The sequence below is a fragment of the Pagrus major genome, chromosome 11 (assembly GCF_040436345.1).
Source record: "Pagrus major chromosome 11, Pma_NU_1.0".
Classification (NCBI taxonomy): domain Eukaryota; kingdom Metazoa; phylum Chordata; class Actinopteri; order Spariformes; family Sparidae; genus Pagrus; species Pagrus major.
The window spans coordinates 29,601,693-29,628,357 of record NC_133225.1 but is presented as its reverse complement, the minus strand read 5'-3'; the positions used below and the strand labels follow the sequence as shown (position 1 = coordinate 29,628,357).

Here is a 26,665-nt window from a genome sequence, read left to right as displayed (position 1 = left end):
ACGCAAAGCACCAACCTCTGTACGAGGGTAAAGCAACACATCAGCAGTTCCAACATTTACAACAGGTATGTACACAGTACCTCCCTCAACTCTAACCAGTGCTGGGGATGCAAGCAGCCCAGCAGGAAGGCCCCGATCCAAGGGCTCAAAGAGCACAACAGTCCCAGAGTACTGGGCCGAACAGGTGGTTGGAACAAACTGCATAGTGCCACCAAAGATACGGCAAGCTTTCTTGCCTCGCAGCTTGACCTTGCTAATGACATCTGAAGAAGAAGTCAGAGAGGCTTGATGGCATCTCTGCAATGCCTGCACCACAGACCTTGGTGCTTCAGTGACGGTGGGCAAATTAAACAGGGCAGAGCCATGTTGCCCAAACAAGGTGCTGTAGCATCTTCGTAAAATGTTCATCCCCAAGACACCTGGGGCAGGAAGAGAAGCATCAGCTGGAGGGTCCTTGACCACCAGTAGCCCACACCCTGGCAAAGTCCTACCGCAAAGCTCGACTTCCAGTTCCAAGTAGCCGAGATATGGGATGGGCAATCCATTGGCTGCTTGAAGCTGAAGCCAATGGCAAGACTGAAGTTTGTCTTGGTCCCAAGTCGCGAAGTGTTGCCGGAAGAAGCTTTCTCTGATAGTGGACACCATGGACCCAGTGTCCACTAAGCAAGGAACTGTTACTCCCCCCATAACCATGTCCATGTGTGGACAAGCGCTGATTAGCTTAGCCTCTCTCCCATCCCCCAACGTGACAGGTGAGCCAGTAGCAGCTCCCCTCGAACTTTGGCTCCGCAGTTCGACGGGCGCTAGTTTCCCGAATGCTGAGCTGGATCCCGCCGAGAGGCTGGCCGAGAAGAAGCGGTCACTGAAGGTTGAGAAGGGACACGCTCTCCTCTACACTCCCTGGCGAAGTGGCCAGGCTGCTGACATCGCCGGCAGATGACTGGGCCACGATAAGAAGAAAGGTTACGCTGCTGATTGATCTGCAGCTGAGCAAGAGTGTCGGTGAGATGGTTAAGCTGTTCCTGTTGGAGCTTCAGCATTTGTTTCACCTCCTGCAGCTCCGAAGCCTGGCGTGGACTAGCTACGGAAGGAGCAGTCTGGACACCACACTGCAAGCCCATCAATGAAGGAACTGAGTGGCTTCGGCCCCGAACCCCCCCTGGCAATCCCTCTCGCTCCCACCTAATTGCCTCTGCCCTAGCATCCAGCAGAGAGACTGTAGGCTGCCTGCGTACTAATTGTTTTAATTCTCGACGGAGGGAACCATCAATGACGTTTTCAATAAACTGATCGCGCAACAACACATCTGCATTTGGCATCTCGCTTGGAGCGCTTTGTTTCACCGCAGACATCAAACTCATTAACGCGAGGGAGAACTCTTGGAGAGTCTCCCCATCTTGTTGTCGCCTCGAGAAAAACGCCTCCTGTAAGGCAACGTACGAGTCGGCGCAACCATACAACTCTCGCAAAACCACAATGATTTTAGCTGGGTCACCTCTGTCAGTGGTCGAGCGATATTTTATTTCTTCACGCGCCTCTCCCTCTAAATGGTCAAAAAGAAAGAATGCTTGATCGTATGTGGACAGGTGGCGAGCCCTCATGCAAGCCTGAGCTTCCTCAATCCACTCCTCTAGCCCTATACCTGATCTACCCCTAAACACTGGGCACTTCCTATCTCGGGGTACAAGGACCAGTCGCTCTGTTACAGGAGCGGTAGAAGTGGACGGTGCTGGAAGAGGTTCAGCAGGAATGGAAGGTGCAGCACTAGGACCAGGCACAGCCACAGCCTGTTCCTGCTGCAATCTATCATTCTCTGCCCTCAACTGTGCCACCAAATCCCTCAACTCTTGTAGCTCTCCCTCCATTACTACAGTTACGGCTAAACTGAACACTAGAGCCACGACTACCAAAAGAACACAATGGACTCACCGCTGGTTCGACTTAAGCTGCTACCCATTCACACACAAAAAGGCAATCTGAAAAGCAATAGGACAGAAAGAAAGAAAACATGGAACACACGTCTCCACCTCCACAGAGTTTATCCTGCCGACAACGCCAAGTTTGGGGCGACACGAGGGTTATTACCATGTTATGTACCAAATACCAACAACGCCACCTTGGGTTAGGGCCCAAGGACCCGTACTAAAGATCAATTATCTACGAAAAAGGACACTCAGGTTCGTTCACTCAGGGAGGGCAGGAGACAGAGTTCAATGTTCACATATACAAACTTTTATTATTTAAAAGTCCACAAGATTTGGCACTAAATGGAAAAAAGGAGAAAGGAGCCCAACTGGAGAAAGTGGGGGGTTCAGGCTGAGGCTTACCGGCTGGAGGAGGGGTTGTGATAGGGGAGATGACATCCAAAAAGAAAAAGGAGAACACCCCACTCACAGCAAAAAGGTGACGTGCACAAAGAAAATCTTGAACGGGGATCACACAACACACAAGGGGATCACCACCACCCAGGGGAACCACCACCACCAACACTGTCGGCCTTCAGCACTAGGGGAAGAGGAAAACACAATTAGGAGGGCCCACAGTTAAAGAAAAGAAAACAATATTTTATAATTTGTGCCAACAAACTATAGATAATAAACTGAAAAAAAATATTGAATTGATCAAAAATCAACCAACCAAGACAAGAAATCAAGAGTCTCTGGCCAGAGATCAACTCAAGAATTAACCATAACTATTTAAGTTTAACAAATAATAAAGAAAACTTTAATTGCAATCAACTCTCAAAATAAACAAATTACCCCAACAAAAACAATAAACACCCAAAATACTAGGAAATTACCAAAAGAAAATCAGCCATTAAACAGAAGATAAACAAATAAACAATAACACCAAACCTCGGCGGATTGCCTTTAAAACACGCACACACACACACACACACACACACGGTCAGTAGCAGGAAGCAGGTGGACCAAAGGCGGCCGACCGGGTCCAAACCGAGCCGTTGGCGCAGCGGCAGCAACACAGTACAGTGGCCAAACAGCGACCCACACCACCCGTCGGAGTAGGCAGCAAGCAGCAGCAGCAAGCAGCAGCAGCAACAACACAGTACAGTGGCCAAACAGCGACCCACACCAAGCCGTCAGAGTAGCGGCAGCAAGCAGCAGCAGCAAGCAGCAGCAGCAACAACACAGTGGCAGAACAGCGGCGAAGCAGCGGTAGTGACGTAGCAGTGGCCCAGGTGCCGTGATTGAGCAGCAGCGCTTACTTAGCTTAATTAGCTTTAGCATCCATTACTCCGGTATTAGTCCGGGGATATTAGCGTCCCATCCAAAGAGGGAGAGGGGTGAAGAAAATCACACAGCGGGGGAAGACAGCCACCATGCATGCAGCACACGACCAGCAGACTATTAGAGGAAGAGGAGCAGAAGGGGAGTTTAGCACCTAGCTACAGCAATAAACAGAAGTACGTCATAACTCACCAATGCTCCGGTCGGCAGCAGCAAACACACCAAATAATCGCCTCGACCGCAGTGGAAACGCCAGATCTATTAAAGAGTCACGGTTTGATTTACATGGAACACGGACTAATGTACACAAACAGCACGGCAACGTGCGCCTACCTGTGCTCAGATGCTAGTGGCGAGTACCACGACCCGGAAGTGGACGGGCCGAAGAGGCAGGAAGCGAGAGGTCAGGAGGAGGAGCACGACCTACTTTTATCCCCTCGGTCTGCGTAACGATTGGCTAATGAGCCAGAGGGGCGGTGGTGCAGCAAAACTAAGTTTGATATGGCAATGATGCCTCATATCACTACAGTTAGATACTGTACAGTAGTGTAATGTGATCACTGGCTAAGCATTCACTTTAACTTTTAATTGTTATCGGTCTGACAATTTTTGAGCTTTTTATTGTAATAAAAACATGTGTCTTTAAGCTGCATTAATATATTTTTGGTCACGAACAAAAATTGACAGTGATTACATATCACCTGTTTCACCAACAGTTGGCTACTTTCAGAGTGCCTTGGTAGCCAAATGGTTATGGCACATGCCACATGGTTGCCTGGCCTTCACTATGTCATTGGTTTGATTGTCTTCCAACAGACCATGGTTGCTTGTCTGCTTATTTCCTGTCTTCCTCTGCTGTCTAAAAAAATAGTTGGGTTAATACATTTTCATTGGCCCATCCCTCAATCCCCCAACCCACAGGACCCAAAGGATCCACTACAACGTCCCAGTGCTAGACGTCACAGGACAAAATGTTGATCGGTGTATGTAATTTACCATATTAAAGGCTGGCTATAAACATCTTTACAGGAACCTTCACCAAAGTTTGCTGTTTTAAACAACCCACATTAGTAATTATCCAATGTTAATATTAAATATAAGTTAATGCAGGTTTGAATGAAAAAAAAGTTGCTTATTCCAAAGTCATTGATTTCACGTTTTTATAAAGTTCAAGTTCTACTGTCACGTATATAAAAGCATGGAAATCTATGCAATGACATTCTTGTACCAAGGCAATGTCTATTTAGAAGGATAAACTTACAAAATAAAATGGTATATTTAAGATTCAACAGACATAAAGTATGAACCATATAGTATACACTACAATATACATAACATAAAAGATATCTTTGAAATATGGCTAATGAATTCCACTGAATGCATACAAGCAGGCTTTAGTATGCGTAGTTACATACTGTGTATAGTACACTCTATGATCTATCATCACTAATGTTATGCTGTAGTGTTTTCTTCAGTTTTTACATTTCAGCATTGTGGTAGTGCTGCTTACAGTGTAGTAAAGGGTAAAATGTGTTATTTGTTATTTTTAACAGTGTGATTCTGATTGTTTCTGTCAACACTAGCACCATCTGGATGGGCAGACAGTGGTTCACCTAATACAACAATTACAAAACAATTGTCCCGTGTGTACTTTGATTAAATCTCAAGATAATCTCAACATTTTCAGTGTTGTATATGCACTGAAATGCACCAATAACAAAAGTTATGTTTTGTTGTTCTCAGTCTTTGAGATTACCCATTTGTTGATAATTTATTGTTATATTTTCTGTTTTGTGTTTAGCTAGTCCACAAAAAGAGAAAGAAAAAAGTCAATGGTGACATGTCGACAATTAAATCTGAGTTTCCTGCAGTATAGACTAACTTTCAATTGTGTTTATTGGCCTCCCAAATGACATTTTATGTCTTTTTATTTTCCTGCAGAGGTAATTAGAGTAATGAGGAACATTGCTGTTTAACAGGAGCAGGCCACACAACTGTTCTTGGGCAGACAACCACTGCTGCATTGAAATGTGTTGATGGCTGAATTGTAAACGCTGGACTGGCAAGCAAGCAGAGGAATTTTAACAGAAGCAAAGACAGAGCGAAAAGAGAAGTGGGGGGGTGGTAATCATTGGGAGAGGAATGTGCTATCCACAGGGGCTCCTGCTAATTGCCTCGCTCATGAGTTTATGGGACGTGTTAGTCGGCTACTGGATCTGGATCCAGCTCTGCCGCCTCAGGGGTGTTGGCATCTCGGCTCACCAGACGACAGCTCAGTTTGACATGGACTTTTTTTCCCCCTTCCTCCCAGCAATTGCAGCTTGCCTCCCCTAGAGGTTTTCCCCCATCAGAAGTGGCCTAGCTGTGATGGATTGGCATCCTGTGAGTGTCAAACTGCTTTATGGCTCTTTAATGAGGCGATCAGGCAGAGGGAGCTGCCACTGCCACTATTGGTGCTTAAATAGGAAATCAAAACAGGTGAAGTTTCATTATAGCTGCTACTGTTAGCATCAGCCTCCAGTGACCAAAATACTCCTACGTAAAAACAAACACACACATTTTCATTGAGAGTTAAAATTGAAGTATTTCCATATTTCAGCTTGCCTTGGGTCAAACGTTTATATTTTATGTAATGCACATTCTCAGAGGATTCATGGGAATAAAAAATTTTTCTCCCGTTTTAATGTGAGTAATGACTTTCTAGAACTGCAGTTCTATGAGCGTAATCACAAAACCTTGACAGAGATTGCATTATTTTTTATTTCCATTCAAATAAAGGCCCATATTGTATGTTTTGCATAAATTAAAGATAAGGCTATGGCACACACATGCAGAAAGCAGATGTCTTCCTGTCTTCAATATTGCATTATTTCTGGAATTACATCATTAGTGAAACACCACAGAACAGCCAGCAGATAGCTTCATTAAATAATGATGTTACAGCTCGCAACAATCTGTTGGTTTAAAGTATTCTGCATCGACGGAACACCCACCCACACGTACAGTCTGGATATGTGCACACACACACCTACCCTTTCCAGACATACATGTCTGCACACAGCCAGCCCAGTAGCCACACACACTCAAACACACACAAACACTCCAAACGGGAGCAATGTGAACCCTGTTGACAAAGAAATACTCCAATTACGCATAAAAGAAGATACAGAAGCAAGCAATTACTCAAACTGTGCCAGCTGTCACAACAGTAATATGGCTGTGCATATGCTGTATTCCATCAATCAAGAAGCTGCCACATGTTTGCCGCAGCACAGAGCTGTAGTCTAGTGACTGGCGAAAATAATCTACCCTGACAAAATTAGTCACAACTGGAAAGCAAAAAATAGGTCTGTTTATTGCAAACAACAAATCCCACTAGATTTTATGAGTGTATTTCAATTATTTCTGTTTGGCTGGGATAACAATCTAGCAAACATTAGTAATAGTTAAAGATACAATATGTAACATGTCTGCACTAAAGTGTTTTGTTATATAAATTGTTGAGTTGTGTACTCACATTATCCTAAATGCTTCCAACAATGTTTAAACCAAGAGATATCCACGTTTACCAAATGTAATGGTGTGTCATTTGGTCACCTGTTGCTATAACTTCCAGGAGAGAGTCAGAAAGTGAGGGAGGAAGTCAGCTAAAGGGACCAAACATAATGTGAATAAAACTCAAACATTATCTCATCTATTTACATTTGTGCTGAGTCACATCACATGGAGTTTCATCGGCAGTGGTGGTTGTTTAATGGTGTGTTCACAGTTCACCTCCAGCGAAGAGGATTTTTGCCTCGCGCTGAGTTTGGCCATAGGATCATTTGTGTTTATTCGCGTCACTCGTGCAACTGTTTATTTGCCCCAAACAGCCAGAATACCCTTATGTACATTAGCCATAAGACAGCAAGCAATGGCACGTCATCGAGGGTGTGTGTGTCTGTTTGTTTCAATTCAGATCAACCTCTCACTTTAGTCAGCAGACTCTGGTTTCTATTTCCCCCATCCTCCTCTCTGCAACGTTACATTGATGTAGTAATGTACATTCCCCTTCCAGCTCCGGTTACATTACAGTACATAAACAGCTGACAATGGAGGCCAGTCAGGGTTTGAAGATAAATCCAACTTTAATTCCAAAAGTTAAAAAAGCAACCTCTGAGCTCTCTTCTCGTTGGTTAAAGGGCTCCATATCAGAGCAGAATCCAATGTGATTCGTTTATTCCTCCAGGGGTTTTGCTCTGCACCAAAGTCTCTCCTCCAGAGTTGGCCGGCTCAGAGCAGCTGGCCAACCCCTAGGACATATGTACATTACATTCATTTAACATTACATTGTGCAAATTAGTCAAGTCACAAACATGAAGTAGTGTCAGAAGTCCAAAACCATGTAAAAACACAACCAACTTCGTCACCAGTTTGTTTCTGTTTTTTTTTTTTACACATTTGGTTATTTATCAGTCAGCACTGTTGGGCAGTAGTACAGGATTTGATTTCTTGCTTTTTGAAACTTTATATAGCCAATGGTGGATGATGATTATTGTTGCAAGTATTGAATCTGTGAATTGAAATCTTTCATAATGTAATACTCAATATTGTGCGACTCTGATGCCTCAGTTTCATCTAGTTACACTTATGCATTCTAATATGGCATTATGTGCTAACCTCGTCAATACAAATTGGTGTGCAAATATTATTTTTATTGTATTTAATATGCTATAAATGTCCACCAAAGAATTATGCAGCTGGCTGTGGATGATACAATACATAAACTGCAGCTCCATAACCACCATTATCTCATTTCTAGTCCACTTTATTTATCCAGTATGGGGGAAATTAAAACAACATATTGAGAGTGATACCATAAATATGCGTTTGGGTCGAATTCCTTAACACAGAGACCTCTTAATGTCGCTGCTTGTTTTATTTTTTTGGAGACTGAGGCAAAACAGTGAGCTCCGCATTGTCTTGTATCTCCATTGCTCCACAGAGGGTGAACATTCAGAGTTTTTTGATTGGAAATTCTTGCTCCTCTTTTGAAAAAAATGTGTCCCAGGAATGGCTTGCAAACAGAACCAATTTCATGCTGCTTTAACACTTAGAAAACCATTTTAATTCAGGACCACAAAGTTTATCCAAGACTGCTTCTGTCAGATGAAGACCATTACGAGTCTGGGATTAAATCAATAATACATGGTATCGACATGAAACTCAGTGTATTCCTTAAACACAAACAGTGTACAGATTCAGCATCTCCCTCTGAGGCTTACCAAACTGACGGCTTTGCTGATGTTTGAATCGTATAATTGCACCTCTGAGAATTCTCTTCTGCACGATACATTGCTACACCAGTACTACACCAGTATAGGTATATGCTCAGTACATTAAATACTAAGTTGATAGTCCAGTATCCCTTTCTCAGATGTTCTATTAGAGTCTTTAACATATGTGATAACCAGACAAACAATTAATTTTTGTCCTTTTTAAACCATGACCACAGTCCTTCTCCGACTTTAGCCAAGTGTTAATGACAATGGACACGTTTTAGTATTTGATAACACCTTTTTTGATATTTATTCCACTGGGTTTAAAGCATGTTATATGTTGCAGTCTGGGAACAAATGTATGTACACTAATGAAGAATTGACCCTACTTCTCACTTGATTTATTACCTCATTAAAGAGTTTCCTAGTGGTCTCAATTGCTAGTTTCAAATCTTCGTCAATATAGCATAATGTCTTTCTGCAAATTATGGTCCCATTTTTTTTTTTTTTTTTCAGAATGACAGGTCCTTAGGTTCTCAATCCCATCCAATCAGGATATCCTCCCCAGCTCCACCCTCTCATCCAAATGTGGTCACTTTTGGCACCATATTACCATGGCGGTGATTGCTGTAATGCCTAAAATGGAAGTCCACAAACCAAAGGATAACATCCATTGGTTTTGCACTTCGGTGGACCACACATTTAAGGAGTTCAGTCTGATCACTGCTTGCCTGATTTCAAACCGTTTGACTTGCTGCCCATATCTCTAAGTTTGTTTTTAGAGGTTGTAATAGGTCTGGGGATCTGCTTTTTCACATCTGTTTCTTCAGTTTGGCAAATAGCCAAGCCAATCAGAACAAAGTAGGTAAAACTAAACTACTCATAGCAACCACTAACACTTCAGTGTTTACTGAAAACAATGTTGATGGAACAAACACTACATACTGCTGATTCATAAGGCCAAAATAACACTCCCTTTCAAAACAAAGAACGGCTTGCATTAAGACACTGTCAGACTGAATCATGAAGGAAAATGAAATCGCAGTTTAGTTTGATTATTAAACTAAACACTCTCTTGATGTGTTTGACCAGGATTTGGTCAGAAAGTAATAAATAAAACTTGAGAGCTACCTACCTTTGTCATTATATTCTGATTTTCACATCCCTCTGAAGTTTGTGGATGTGCACACAATTATCCTTGCAAAATCACATACTTAGTTCCCATGATTTCAGTATGCCATTTACTGTAACAAAGTTTTTTGCCTAATGTTAACCATACCTTACCATGTGCTGGTATTGTCGGAGAAAAATGCGTAAAAAATAAAAAGTTTTGCATAATCCATTACCAACATTTTGCTTGGTGACAAGGCTAAGTTGGCGGGCTGAGTTATGTCTTCCCCATGTATACTGTGGATCCCAGCACACAAGTGTAAACAATAATATTTTTTTCTGCAAAAACTTCTCCCATTGAAGCTGAGGTTTGGGTGGTGCCATTTTCAGCGTAACACTGCTTTATATGCAAAGCAAACCCATAACCTCCACCATAGTGACTCTGACACTTAGTCTGTCACTCGACAGAATAGCCTCCCTAAAAAGCACAGCAAGTGGTGATTATGTAAGGTGGTGAGTGGTTTTCAAATGAATCATATCCTGCAGACTGGCCCTATGGAACAAATTCAATCTCCCCACTCTACCATGGAACCTGTGCACTTAAACTCATTTTAAGCATCCTGATTGCTATTTGTCCATACTTTAGATTCTAATCCCTCTGCATGACTGACTGTTTCCCAGGATAATGATTTATGTCAACATTGTTCATTTGTAAAAGCCAAAATTGAATAATAAAAAAAAAATCTCCAATAGGTCATATAAAGAGGGACACCATGTTTTCAAATGTGATGCCTAAAGTAAAGAACAACACAAAGCATTAACTGTTTTTTAAACAATTTACTATATATTTACTACATATCAACATTTAAGATCAATTATTAACAGTAGTTTGTCAGAAAATTCCTGTCACCAGGTTCACTTAGTGGAATTTTCTCTACTGAACAGACTATCAGCTGATAGAGGACACAAGATGTTTTTAGAAGGGCCAGATTTGATAAAGTAAGGGGTCCGGTCATTTTCAAAGTTTGTAAAGTTAGGAATTTAAATATGTTAGCTTTTTTTCTCAACTTTATTAGTTTTCACAATTGAGAAATAAACATTTTATATATAAAAAGACAAAAAAAAAACAATGTACCTTTTTAATCTCAGAAGTAGGTTGTCAGTTTGATACTCTAACTACTACTACTACTAACAAACTTATCAGAGGGCTGAAATGTGGTTGTTAAAGGGCTGTCACGTGACCTGACTATGTAACTTTCTATAAATCACCAAGTTTTCACGCTATTCGCTGATGTGGCTGAAAGCTCAAGAAAATGTTCCGTTAGCAGACTTTGAGCAACACACCAAACTACTTCATGTTACATTACTTTTATCATTGCTACTGTGTGATAAGCCTTGATGCGTTATTTTTTTGTTTCTTTGTTTGCTGAAAAATGTTATTTATTTTGTAAATGTAACAACTAAATCATAGATTACATCTTTTTGATCGTTATTTGTTGGAAGAGTGAGCACAGTAATTGTTCAAGAAGCCTGCTGTTTCTTCTATTCCAGTGTCAGTAGGAAAGATTGCATTTAAATTATCTCATCTTTATAATAAAGAATGTTAATCTCTGAACCAAATTTAGACTTTATTTAAATGGTTTGTTGAGTGTACTTTTCATATTGCCAATGAGCAGTTTGGACTAATGATTCTGCTCCATTATTACTGATATAAAGCAGTAATGGCTTTGCTGGAATACTTTATGCAAGTTAAATTCTATATATTGGACAATGGCTCTGCAGCGCCGTGTTATTACTGAGATGAGCCCTCCAACTTTGCTCGTTTCCATCCAAATGTCAGCTTTGATTAATCACCTCAGTGAGAGCCCTCCACCATCTCATGCATCTGCCAAGACCCAGCACACCACACAGCACACCAGCAGACTCTCAAATAGGGCCCTGTCCACTGGCAGACTCAGGATTGAGAAATTACAGTATGCGCTTCAGTACAGCGAGAGGATATTGGAAGAATGTCACCAGAGTTTCATCAAATTAAATCATTTCTGAGATGATATCAAACGATTTGGTAGTCTAAATTGAATTAGTAGAAGTCATGGTATTTCCTCACATTGATTGACATTTCCGTCATATGTCATGTCCCAATAAATGTTTATCATCTTTCAATCAAATTACAAATTGAAAATCGACATTATCACAGGTTATTTTTCTGACTGCTCTGGTGAAAGCGCTTTGATTGAGGACATCTTGACAGTTAAATGCAAAATTGGTGGGAATAAAGTCAATAAAGTTTCTGAAATTAAATCCGATGCAAGCTTCCATAATAGTTTTATTAAGCAAAATAAATTGCATGCAATGCAAAAGTGATAAACCATATCAGTGAGGTAAGAGTTTATCTGTCAAACTTGTCTTTAAAAAATGATTTGTTTTTAAATCATTTATAATAATTGTGCTTATTACTGATGACTGATAGGGGAACAGATTAACATCTTCCAATTATGCAGTGCAGGTGCTGATTTATGAAATATTATCTAATTATGATAAAGAAAGTTATTAATAAACTTCAGACAAAGCTTGGTGTCAAAAACAAAAATACAGATATCAGGAGCAAACTTTCCCAACCAGAGTTAAATCTGGGCAACCTTTCAATGCTTTAATGCTTATTTTGTTGTGTTCTTGTTTTGTTTTTTTATGGTGGAATTTAGTATTATTATTATTATTATTGGTGCCTGAAACAATAACACTATGAGCTGAAGAAAATACAACTTGACGTTGCAGCTTGACCTCAGTTTGTGCTGCCTTTATGCTTTAATTGCGTATTCCTATTGACTCTGTATGTAAAGCCTCTAAATTTTGCTTTGTGTTATATCTGAACACACCGTTTGACAATCCTCTATTTCATACTGGCACACTGTAATTATACTCTTCTTATTTACCTTCGTGTATGTGTAGATCATATTGCTACACACCATGTGTGTCTTAAATTTTTGTGTGCAGTTATCATTTAAAATTATCCTCCTTGGTCATATCTGTAAGGGGAAGGAGAATAAAGTATATATGGTCTTAAATATACTGTATATATATATATATATTTGTCTTGTTTTATCTATCATTCAATCACTGTTCACCTTCTACTTTTGACTGTTGTAAGAAGTACATTTCCCCGGTGAGGGATCAATAAAGTCTTATCTTATATCACACTATCTGTCCCCATTATAACGCTAAGCCTCTCATAGAAAACACATCAGCGTTTATATTTACAGTGTTAAATTTACAGATTCTTGAGGCAAAAAAAATTCAAGGTAAATAACTGTGCTCAACTGTAAGTTTGTTGTAAAAAAAAAGTTTGTATTTTATCTCAAAACTTTTGAATTTCAAGTCTAAATGAGATTCAGTCGGTTCTGAATTAAATGATGTACTCTCATCTCCAGAAAAATCTCTGTGGAGCATCCGCCACTCTCCCTGGTCATTCTCTGCAGGTGTGTACCGGTAATGTTAAAGAATATACAAATATAGTGTGGTAATCACAACTATGGGGGATGGAGTGGGCCTTATACATTGAAAGGTAATTGTCGGGCAAATTATTGTTGGCTAACAGATGGTGCAATAGTTTAGTAGCTGATGAAGAAAATCTCCTGGCAAAGTTCCTGGATTGTTCATTTTTTGAAAATTACTGAATATCTCAGCCACACAAATTTTGCGGATGTTTTTCACCAGTCTGAATGATAAAGCCATTAAAATAGATGGAGTACACAAAATTGGAATACTAATGAAACTGTGGTTAACATCAGTGTGGTGGAAACACAAACACTTGCACGTGCGTAAATGCTAAATACTTTAGATTTACCTCAGCAACATCCCAGCGTATTTCAAGGTGTGTGTGTGTGTGTGCGTGTGTGTATGTGTGTGTGTGTGTGTGTGTGTGAATAACAGCAGAGAATTAATCGTCTGTCTTTTTCTGCATTAACAAAAAACAATTCTTCCTTTAGCTTTATCGCTTATGATGAAAGACCAGTGAACATACAGTTCCTTTGAGTTAGCGGTTCATTTATTTCTCTGGTATATGGCCACCTTATACATAGCACTGAATATATATGGGGATATTTCACAGATATTTGACCTAAGCTGTGTGTGTGTGTGTGTGTGTGTGTGTGTGTGTGTGTGTGTGTGTGTGTGTGTGTGTGTGCGCGTATAGGCTGACATGAAGACCACCACAGTAACAATGAGCAACAGTGAACACATTGACCTGAACTGGAACAACTAAGGATTATTTTATTGTTCTGTCATGAATGCCATGCAGTATTATATGAACACTTAATGAAGGCACAGCACAAAGTGTGCAGCCACTGCTGTGTGACTATTAAAGGCAAATTCAACCTTACTTTGATAGTCTGTCCATTATTTCAATCACTTATGAAAACGTCTCACCATTAGAAAAATCAGAGCAATATTCATTCATTTAAAATGACCTATTTCTAACAGTTTCCTCTGCTCTTGTGAATAATCACGTCTGCCGCTCAGTGGTAAAGAAGGAAGTAACATCGTATTATGTGACTTCCAACAAACCGAAGTTTAAGTATTCTCCTTTACCATCAATCATGGTTGGTATAAGTGAAGGAAACAGTGTTTTTGGCCAAACAATTTGCTTTAATTGCCGAATCTTAAACAAACATTGATCTCTGCATCTCATGGCTGCAGAGCAAGGTAAGATACAAGATCAGCAGATACGGTCCAACGTTGGCATTCATTTGAAGTCAATGTTTCGAAAAACCTGGCAGATTTAAATCCCAATATTCACTCTTCTTTTTAGCTCTGTTTTAGTCTGGGGGAAAAATCCGGCTCTTCAAGAATTGGTTGGTAAGATGTAGAAGAAGCAGGAGAAACCAGAAAAAGCAGACTAGATTTGAAAGAATCTTGCAGACCAAATCCCACCCACTCCTTTCAGGCCTCCCTCCAAAAGAACATGGACACGCGCCACCTGACTACAGTGACACCAAATGCCCTGAGCTCTTAGAGCTGGCTGGATGGGTATGCTATGTGCTAATGGCAAGTTGGCTACATTCAATAAGCTCATACATTTGTTTTTAAAATATATAACTTAACAACACTATTAAATGTCACAATCACAAACACAAGCAAAATAGCTGTCAATGTACCTCAGTTTTAAAAGGCTACCTGGCACCTGGTTACTGCTCTGTGGGTGTGTGCTTCTGTTAACGTTACTGAGTTGGTTAGTGTGCGAGAGTGTGTTGCTCACTCTCACTCTTTGCCTCAGGGGCTGTTGTCATTGTTGTCATCGCTAATACTGATGTGTTGGTTGTGAATGAGCCGGTTCTACGAGCCTGCTCTTTTAAGTGAAAGATGGGAGCCTGCTCCTGTCTGAGAGCTGTCTTTTTTTCTACTGAATTAATACAAGACAGAAAAATAGGGAGATGAACATGTGCAAAGTAAGTTCCTGATACGTCTGACTTCAGTAAAATTAAGAACAAGTTCAATATAAATAAAATGTGTTTGATGTTTTTACATTATTTAAGGTTTTATACCAATCATAATGCAGAATTTCAGTATTCTGGAAATTAAAAGGTTAAGTATAATTACACTGATTATTTTAATTGATATGTGCCCACATTATCATCATAGGTCAACATATTGCAAAATTAGTCTAAATTATAAGAGCCAAAAGTGGTTCTTTATGCTGAGCTGAGCCAAATGATCTGGCTCACTGAAGAGCCGAAAATCACGCCATCACTAATCTCTAACCATATCCAACTGCCTCATGTCTCATTCACATCTAAGAAAACACTTAACATAATCATAATTAAAGTAAACAATGCACACGGTTATAGTGCTATTAAACTAGCATGTTAGTATTGGGCAATTCTGGCAGCACTGTCCTGCCATTCTTGTGCGGCTAGCTGGCTAATAGCTTTAGCAATAAATCTACCCACTATTCAGGTCATGTGCGGGCAGAGTGCGTGCGGGCAAGCAGTCTGTCCAATCATTTCATTTAGCCTGAACGACATGATTGGATTGGCTGATTAGAGGCCTGCTACAGCCACAGACACCGGGTTGTTTCCCTTATATGTCAGCGCATTTTAATAATTGATTACTGTTGTTGATGAAGGATCTCAGTCATCCAGGTCATTCTAAGTGCTGTTTCATAGGCAACTGGACTTGTTTCAGTTTCAGTTATAGTTTCTTGATGACGTTTCAGCTCTCATCCAAGAGGACTGGAGAACTGAAGAAGCCTCTGGGATGAGAGTTGAAACGTCCTCAAGACACTGAAACAAGTCCAGTTGCCTACAATATAGCACTCAGAATTGATTACTGTTGATTGTTAAGAGATTTTCTACTTACCAACCATGGCTTTAAGTGGCTAAATGCTCCCCTATGTTTGGTGCTGGGCACATAGTGCACACTGGATTGATCAGAGCTTTTACACAAAAAAAAAGCTGCCTTTTGCATCAGGATGCAACATTTGTTACAACTGAACCAAGACAGAACCAAAAGTCAGTCAGTCATCACTACGAGAGATCCTTTTTCTTTTTACATATAGTCAAGAAAGACTAACATACTAAGATTTAAGACTTTAACCACAGAGGTGAACATTGAATATTAGTTGAGTACTAGAGCTAGCAGAGATATTCACCTGCTCAATTGCTGACAAATTGGACCATGGTGACACTTTAGCTCTGCATGGAGCATCAGCACACAATTAATAAGTCCAGCTTTCAGACCACTTATTTTGAATCGAAAGGTACGTTTGGTATTGCAGAGCTACTTCCTGGTTCAAATTTCCCCTGCAGTGCTTACCATAGTCGTGTGTGCATGCCATACTGAAATTCAGTGGATGATTTGAAATGGCCATTTGGGGAGCATTCCACTTCATTTTCCCTTTCAAATAAGTGTTTTACATAACTGGAATAAAACCACTTAAACACTTTTTGTTTCCAATGCCATACCCATGTGTGCCCTGTGTAGTGGTCTCACTGTACCACTACATCCCAGCAATTAGTCTGGTGAGAAAAGTGTTATCGTGACATAGAGGAATGATAGCAAATGTAAGACCCGGGCTGTTTAACAACAGAACTTTTCTCTTTGATAAGTACTTGCTCAGGTGCTGTGGCCCTGATGCCATGATAAAAACCTTTCAAACAGCTCCGAAGAGCACTAGAAGCTACTTTTTAATTACAATAACAAAAAGATACACCCCCATGCGTACGTTTGGCTTATCACTTCTTTAAGCCTCTGTGATGTTGAAAATGCCTTTAAGACTTAATGGACTGTGGTGGTAAAGAGCTTTAAAATGATCCATTAATGGAAAAGCAAAGACATTTTGTCTCCTTCTATCAAATGTGACACTGCTTGCAGCAACAGAGTAATTCTTGAAAAGACATTCAAATACATCATGTCAAGGAAGAGAGGTCTGAAGTTTTGTACTGTTTGTTTTTTGTTTTTTTTCCCCTATGCATGTTCTGCTTTATCTAAAGTTTGCTTTTCAGAACTCAGAGTACTGTATGGTGAAAAGAGATGGGGCATCTCTCTTCAAAATAAGAGGCCGTTTCCATCAACCTCTGACACAGAGGAATCTGAGCACTAAAGGAACATCTGTTGATGCTGTGTGACTGCGCATTCATGTCCCAGTCCTCTCTGCACTGATAGTCCCAAAATACATCAGAAACTCTCAGAGGCCCAGATCAATCAAGCCCACCAAAGTGCCCGAATGTTTGACACATCCCCATCCAGCCCTGCTTTTCTAACAGCGTTCCAGCTGAGCAGCATGTAAATGTTTAAAGCCCCCACATCTTAAATATCTGCAGCAATTCCAATTTTATGATCTGAAGATGTTGTTAAACCTCTCAATTAGCTTCTAATTAAGGCTCCTCTGAAGCGGCTGAGGCAGGATGGAGAAGTAGGTCAACCAAAAAGCATCACAGCCTGGTCAGATTCAGTGGCTGCGACAATGAAACTGAAACGTGTAGGTTTTATTCTGAAAGACAACAGGCTAACTAAAAGGCTGCAAGACAGGCGCAGAGCTGGACTAGTTGCTGTTGAAAAGGAGGTAATATTATCTGGCTTTGTAAGTTATATGTCTTGTGTTGTTGCACTTTCATGATGTGTGGCTGTGGAAGAAATGATGTCACCTCCATAGGTTTTTTGATCGTAAGGCAAGGCAGCCCATTTCGAGCAAGGTTTTGCTGGTAGTGTGTTATAGCCTGGTGCTATTGTCTCCGGTTCATGTTACATTAGCTGGGTTTGCTGTTACTGATCTTAGTTGTGTGAAAACTTTTACTACCGTTAGACATACATTTTCAAGACATAAAATCGTTATGACATGCCGAGTTTTGTAATATGTTGCATCCTTATGCAAAAGGCAGCTGATTTTAGTGAAAAAGCTCTGATAAATCGACTGTACTGTACGCTATGTGCCAAAAAACTTGTTATGATGTGCTGAGTTTTGTTCATATGCTTGGGCTTTGGGGTGCCAAATTGCACAAAATATGAATTACTACATAATGTTGCTTTAATGAAGACACTCATCAGAGGATGTGAGAATGATGAAATTCCCCCTCCATTAATTGTGAAATTCCTCAGAGTACTTTTAATTAGTAATCAGTTGAAAGATGAGGTTTTCTGTATATATTTTTTTGTAATTAAATTATATGATAATACTTCAACATATATTTCTAAAACGGTAAAGAAAATATTCTACATCTAAATTGTAGTTGTTTTTTTTTTTTGGTTTATTTGGGTTTTACTGTGCATACCCACACCCCGCTATGCAGCTTCAACCAGCATGTCCTTTCACTGAGAACACTGCAACACAATTCTCTTGTCTCTCATTCAACTGGTTGCCACATTGTCTTTTGTGCATTTTGACAGCTGTGAAAAGAACAAAATTTGAATTTTCCCTTGAGCAGCAGTGTGGCATGAATACACAGTCACAAACAGTGTGTCGAGAAAACTGGGATTTCTGTAATGGCTACATCTGTACTGTCAGCCCTTGTATTGAGAATGAGAAAGCATCAATAATCATGTTTTCTATTTTTGTGGCATGTGGTGGGGGGTGCTCTCTCTTCTGTTTGTGCAGACTGTCTTCTCAGAAAAGAGGGACCAGCGCTGTGGGATCTATTGCAATCTGCTCTTGCCACATTTCAGATCATATAATGTGACAGGGCAAACATCTCGCTGCAGTCTGCACACCAATATGCACAGCCTCGGATAACAATGTCCTCGGTGAAATGTCAGAATATTATAGAAAGATACATTGCAGGTCATGGTAAAGTAGTGGCCTCTTTTTTTCTGAGTGGAATGTATATATCATGCTGTGATAAGTGGTCTGACTCTCATAAATCATTCCCTACATTATTCTCCTTGGAGACTGGCAGTGGGTGATTCTCTTACGCTAATACATACACACACCCACCCACACATACATACAAACAAACACACACAGCTGAAAGCTGAATTGATAGGTGGTTGCTTATAACATTGAAATTTACAAGTTGTGGTGTATTCCAGAACTGGATTCAAGAATAAAGCACCTGTATAAAGCTCAACAGTGAGGTTCCTGAATTGTAAATCCCAGTCATATCCTGAGTCCAGAATATTGATTATTAGCCATATGTCCTAACTCTCCAATATAGACTCAGCATGAGCTTTGAGATTGTGAAAGGATAGTTAATGCTCCTGTAGAAGTCCGTATTATATCAAAATCTTTTTTTTTTCTGCAATGTCATGGAGAAATACTACACTACCCACAATCCTGAATTGATGTTTGTTGCACCTGTAAAAGTCACGTTTGTTAGTGAGTTACCGCCGCCACAATTAGATCATGTACTTTACATTTACCACAGAGCAACCATGATTTCCTTTTTTCTGACATGCTGCTCTTTTTTTAAGAGATGAAGAAAAGGTCCAAATGGATCAAAATAACTACAAGCCAGGCCATGCATTTGGGAGTCGGGAGTTGTTGGAAAGGAATCATTAGCATTGGTTTAACTTACCTAAGTGGCATACTAATGTCACTTACGTAATGTGACAGGACTTAGCTTCAGGAAATGTGTGTGACTTAGTGTGTTTTTTGTGCCTAAATCTCACACAAGTCATGATATGTGAATGTTTTTCAGCAGCTTTATTTTGAAAGTGTAATCTAACCTTGCATGTTATGTATAATTGCTCACTTGACCGCAGAGCCATTCACATGCAAAACAGAAGCTAGAGGGTTAAATAAAGCATCATAGTTTAAGCTGAAGGCCATTAAACAAGCTGCTGCAGACAATTACATGTTGGTTTGTTGGTTTTTTTCTTTTTATCTAAATAATAGGATGTTCTCAATCTTTATTCAGTATGGCAGTGCTGTTGTGTGGATGCAGCGGCTTTGCTCTCACTATGCTATTGATTTATATATTTTTTTTTTTTTCTGTTCTTTGTTAGGATATTTGCCACATAGTCATACAAACAAAATTCCCCATGTGTCTACTTTGCTGTACTTGCTGAGGAAAAATACTCATTCACCTGAACATTCTGGTTAGAAGGGCAGAGACAAGGAAACAGAGCCCAATGCCACATATTTGGTCTGGATGAATTGTTGCAGCTGAAAAAAGGACAGCAGGTTTAACTCAGAGCCCTGTTTGTGTTCCCCAGGTGGTGTTTTTACCAGGTGGCATTCGTGTGTGTGTGTGTGTGAGAGAGAGTGAAACAGAGCAGGAGAGAGTATCAGCAACAGGGTTTGTGTTGGTGTACTGTGCATACTCGGAAAAAAAAACAACAACAACAATAACAAAAAAAAACTTCTGCTCCAAAATTTGTAAAAAGATTTTCCCATGTTTTCTTAATTCTGTCTTTGTCTCTTCATAGTTTTTGTTATTGGTTTTAATTATACTCACCAGTCCATGTCTGAGATGTGGGGGAAAAAATGGAGGCAAATTTGTTTGACTTGACAGACTCACTAATGTTCCTGTTGTAGTTGTGTTGCCACATATTTTTGTCTATTAACACAGTAACTAAGTGGCCATAAGTATGCAACATTTCATTATGTGTCGGTATAGCTCAAGTGCAACTTTAATACACTAAGCAGTGTTGGGCAAGTTACTTCAGACATGTGATATAGCCTATTGCATATTACTAGTGACTATCATTAGAAAAAACTAGTTACTTAACAGTATTGCTGTCTCTGCAGAGTAATGGGTTACACTATTTTTGTGTTACTTTCACCAAATAACAGCAGATGTACGACTAGGAATTTTAAAATGGTTAACCTGGTCTCTATTGACTAAAGAACCTCTCCCTGTCATTTCTGACTCATTGTTTATCATCAGTTTTCTAATGTTCTTCATTCAGCTGCATTAAGACAACTGGAGAAAAAAAACAACAAAAAACACCTCATTACAAAAACCTGCTACCTGTCTGACTGGCCCCTAAAGCAGTCTGTGAGTTGGGACTTCGTATCATGAGACAAACATGAAATAGTTTGGCTCCCATGCAACCCAACTACCCACTACCACACTGTTGGAGAGCGAAAAATGATTGGCTACAATCATGGGTTATTGATTTGTTGATAGCCAATAACGGCTTTTTTCCAATGGCAGCAAAGATACACTGGCCTTCCAAACTGGGAGCACCTGCAATACTCCAGGGGCTGTCCTGGGGTTTAAATTAAACCCAAAAAGGTGGGGACACGTTCATGTTGCAGGTAGCAACAAAACGAAAACAACAACACCGGGCAGGAAGAAGAGAAGATATTTCTCCTGCTGAAAGAGGTTCTGTTTTTTTTATTTTTTGGTGGTCGAACAGAGTTGGCAGACAGTGAGCAATGAACTTCACAGGACAATATTCACAACTTGGATTCATTTTATGAAAACCCTGTTTGAGTCTTTTGATCTGTGGAACATTACAGGCAAAAGGAATATAAATTATATAAATTATCGAGCAATGGACACAAATTTATGACTGCTTCAGAGGCAGGGACTCACCACTTTTTTTTCCATCTGCTTTGCTTACCATGTCAGCAAATCTGAATTATTCCTAAATTTGTATGGTTTCCATTACTGAACAACTGCACTTTGGAGAATCTAACAGATTTAATTACTGTAACGCATTACTTTAGTAGTGCATTACCCCCCAACACTGGTACTAAGTACAGTTTGAGTGATTTCAATCTATTTCCTTTCAAGCAACTGGCTGACAACACACTGTGGCAAATGAGTCGAGGCCACCACCTTTCATTCATTTCAACAAGCTGTGGCAAATCACTTACTGTAGGACTGTATGACAGCTGTGTCTAAAGCAAAGGGCAGGCAATACATTTAAAAATGAGTGAACTTTGATCCAGAGGTGGTGGAAAGTCGCTGTGTGGCTACCAATCACATCTTTTTTTACCACCTAATAGTTTTTCCCTTCTCTTTTGTACCTTGTTGAGCAGAAGAGACTCTTTTACCGGCCTGTTAAACATCCCAAAGTGCTTAGTCATCACAACATGACTTAATAAAAGGTCCACAGTATATTATTTAAGTCAGAAATGGAATATAATATTTATGATTATGTTTTCAGAACTGAATAATCACCTTATTTTGTAAAGAGGGCTTTTTTTTGTTTGTTTTGTTTTGTTACCTCTGCCAAGAAGATTCTTTTTGTTCCCCTGATGGAGGATGGATCTTGGCTCAGAAAAGACCCCATTAATATTTTGGTGCAGGTTCGGCTAAGGGGTGGATGCAGGAATTTATCCTCACTTTCTTTAACATTGCGTAATAGGGCGTTATTCGACATTTTTGTTAATTTCTCAGAGAATGATGCATGGATCTTTATGAAAAAAAACAGGCGTAGTTGTTAAGTTGTCTGGTATCTATGAGTGAGTACAATTTGATGTGGATCCTAATAAAAATCTATTTTAGATGCCACTAAATGATATTGACTCAACATTTTAAAACATGTATTGCTCAATTTAAAGAGGTCATAATATGCTTTTTGTGTTTTTGCCTTTCCTTTATTGTGTTATGTAGTATTTATGTGCATGTAAAAGGTCTGCAAAGTGAAAAAGCCCAAAGTCCACGCCATATTGCCAGATTGAACAAAGGCGAGATGTCTCACTCTGTAGCTATAACGGAGACACAGTGTGAAAATGGCTGCTGTAGCAATGCACCGTATCAGAAATATAATGTGTTTTTTTTAAATAAAAGCATTTATACCTGTTCTACTAGAGTCCCCCAAATAAAAGTATGAACCAGAAAATTAGCATACTATGACCTCAAATGATAAAACCTATACTTTCATCTCTTTGTCAATGAAGAACTTTAGTGATGATCAGGGCAGCTAACTGATTTGTAAAATATAACTGAAAATGTATGAATGTTCAATTGCTAACACATCTGACGTGTTGGCCACTCTCTTTACACAAATTGAATGCTGTGAATCCTATTATTTTCTTGCTTCAAGGATTTACACAAAAAAAAAAAAAAAAAAACCCATCACATCCACACACAATACTGGTAGTATTTTGAGTAGGATCTGTTTCTGTGAGTTACAGGGAAAGCCAGTAAAATTCAACAGAACAGATTTTTTTGCTACGCTTCTTTGAGCAAGTGGGTGAAATGAGCACAAATCATGCTAATCCTTGACACAAACCTTCGCTGCACTGCTTGTTACTGACATACCCTCTACCTAACCTTTCTCTCTCCTCGGGTGCAACCAATTCCACAGTAAATACCAAGTTGGCACAGGTGAGAGAAACTAAAAACCCGTGACAACAAGCCTCGCCATCCACCATATGCCATCTGATTTCTTTATTTCAAGACGGTGATTCAGAAAGGCAAATGACAAGCAATCCAGTTCTTGTCAAAATGCAGACTATGTCTAATAATATATCTGTGTCTATATACTTTTTTATTAATATCATCCTTAAGACAAACAAATACCAGTTACAGAGCGACTAATGGAACAGACTGCTGGGCCAAATATGGCAGTTGTGCCGAATGTAGCTGCAAAGTCCCCTGTTGTGTCATTTGGCCCAGGTAGTTTACCACACATGAGCAAAACCACAACGAGCCAGCATGGGACTTTCTCTGGGATTGCAGCATGCCTAAAAGCAGGAAACCCACAGCAAAAGCCTCTGGAGGCCAGTGCTGTTGGCTCATCATGGGGGAAATAATTGTGAAGCCAGAGGACGCCGTTCCAACTGTTGATTATTATTTCTCACTGTAAAACTGCCACAGTGATAAATTATATTGCAGTAATACTTATGTAGGGCTCATTTTTGGTGTTTTTATTATACATCCCTCGGCATCTCATATAGACACAGAAGGTACACTTTAGCATGGAGCACCTAAAGTTCGCTTAATTTGGTCTGGCTCATATATTTTGTTGCATTTTCTGGGCCGGTTCCTGTTCACCATTGTTTTTTTTACAAACAAACCAAGAGAAGTAAACATTAAGTCATACAGACTGACAACTCCCTGATTCGACAGTTTCATCCTGCATCATTATGACCCATGTGGGGAAATCATCTACACGGCAGTTTATGCAGCACTTTAATGCGTCTGATGTGTATTTATGTTTCCTTGGTATCACAAAGAGCTCATAAGGAAATGACTGATTATAAGTGTCATTAGTAGACTGTACCTGTTAGTCATTATTCAAGACATTCATTAAATTTGCAGACAGAACGAAAAGGCAGCTTCTTGTACAGTAATGACTCGGGGCTTATTAGTATGGGGTTGCTGTCACACACTTTAATGGACTTAATGAACTGAAAAGTACAAAGAGTAGGATACAACACAGCAGTTTTAACAGTTTCTGACTTATTAAGCAGTGAAAATTCCTGCAGTGACATGTTTACATGGTACCATGAAATGATTAACATTAATACACGGCTTACAGACCACAGATCGATTATGAGATCGCTTCTTTAATGGTAAATGATCACGAGATGGATTTATTGTAGTTAAGCTTTTCAAATTGTTCTAAACTCCACCATATATTATCAAAGCATATATTAGTATATAAATTATCTGTGGTTGGTCCGCTTGCTTACAAGTGAACCACACCAGAGTTTGCTTGGAAGCAGACCAAGACCCACCTTTTTAAGTGATCCTGGCCTAGTTGTTTGGTCCGCATCAACGTTCCATTGATAGCTTGAACACCCGCCCAAACAAACCAAACGAAACAGGTTAGGTGTGAAACATCAGGCTTTAAACTAACTCAGATGTAAATTAATCCGAGGCAGTATGAGACCATCAGAGCAACTTCTTCACCTGGCGAAGCATACGGAGCAGAAAAGGTGGAGGAAGTTGGGGTTGAGTAGAGGGTCACCAACAAGAGTTTGCAAGCTCTGGTTTCCTGGGTGATTATGTGTGAAACCAATCATTTCCTAAATCTAACCAAAACAAGTTTCACATGTATATGACAGGCTTTATGGGAGGAAGGCTTTGCGTGTTGCACAGGGATGCTAAAGCAGGAGTATTCAATTAAATTTCAAAGAAGTCCAGTTAGAGAAAATGTCCCCAAGTGACGGTCCAGAACCTCCTCCTTAATGTAAGGGGGAAAGGTGGGTTCTTTTTTATCAGGTGGAGAGCAATACTGAGGAGACCGAAGAGCCAAAGCTCAAGGTAAAAACAGGTTAAAATTTATTTTACAATTATTTGAATGCATTCAGTTAAAAGAGTCCCAAATATATTAAAATCCCAGCATCCCTTAAAACCTGCAGTCCAGTGTGGGTGTAGCAGAGAAAAGGTGGCAGCTCATCAGTCTCCCTCTCACCACCAGCCTGCTATACCACCGTCTTTGCTCTGCATGCCTGTGTCTCTCCACATCTCTGCCTTCTTTTCTCCCTTTCTGTGCCAGTCTCCTCATCTTTAACCTTTTGCCCAGGTGGTTGGTCCCCGAGTCGAACGGCTCCATTGGTCCCTTGCGCCATTCTCAGAAAACCAATTGGTGGTTGCCAGTGCCAGTTACAAAATCAAGAGGTTATCAGGCAATCAAATGAGTTAAGGGGAGTGCAGACATCAAGCAGTGACAGAAGTGCAGACACAAACCAAGTTGCAACAATAAAAGCATGCAATAAAACAAACAAACTCATGCAAATAAAACACAGCACGCAACAATATAAAATACTTAAAGGGATAGTTCGGATTTTTTGACATGAAGTTGTATGACATCCTCACCATTAGTGTCGTGCATCAGCAGTGACTTTTCCCCCACTGCGTCCTGTGAGCCGAGGTCTGTCCCGCTGTTGTTGCTGAAGAAAGTAGTTACGGCTAGTTTGCGGGGCCACGAAGATAAAGCGTTTTGCTTCAAAAAACAATATCCGTTCAAAAGAGTAAAACATTTGCATCACAAAATCGTTTACGACAAAAAAGTCAGACCTCACGATCATCTGGCACTATTTCCCCTCCCTTCGTATCACTGCGCGCTTCCGCCTGTTGACACACAGCACCGCTCCGTCAGCTGTTTCACGGTGTTTACATGCTCGGATGGTAAACGTAAATATGTCTGACTACGAAACGAGTGATGAAGACATTCCTTTTACCACAGAGCCAAAGGGATATCTTTATGAACCCGAATACACAGACACCGAGCTTCGTCAAATGGAGTTAGAACGGGCAGAGAGAGAGGAGAGAGACAGAGAAGCGGTCCAAGCTGAAGTTGGACCTGTACAGACAGTACATAGTTGCTGACAATAATAATAACAGCCATCATATAAAAAGGCACCATCTTTAGCTTGTAGATAGTTGTTCTTACCTGGGGTCGTGGCACAGCAGGGCTCTTCAAAACATGTTTCTTCCTCTTTCCTGGGCGTGTAGGAACATAATCGTCCTTGCTGAAGTGTGCACTACACACACGAAGCTTTTTCACCCTTGGCAGTCTCGCTTCAATGTTCAAGCCTATGGCAAGAAGCCAAAGTTGCCTAATAGCAATGTCCGTGACAGGAAAGCGGTGAAATATATACAGCGACTTGGTGTGATCTTTGTTGTTGCAACCCGGATAATCGCAAATCCGCACCATTTTTATATATCCTCTTGTCTAATAATCTCGCTAGTACTCACGTTAGCTCTCACG

At 40.2% G+C, this 26,665-nt stretch overlaps 1 long non-coding RNA gene across 1 annotated transcript; it reads right to left on the bottom strand.

Annotated features, from left to right (window-relative positions):
- Window positions 1–2,209: 2,209 nt before the first annotated feature.
- LOC141004933 (uncharacterized) lies at window positions 2,210–3,757 on the bottom strand. Its single transcript, XR_012179838.1, has 2 exons — window positions 3,227–3,757; window positions 2,210–2,505 (listed from the first exon to the last, which is right to left on the bottom strand). It is a non-coding gene; the product is annotated as an uncharacterized lncRNA (long non-coding RNA).
- Window positions 3,758–26,665: the final 22,908 nt, after the last annotated feature.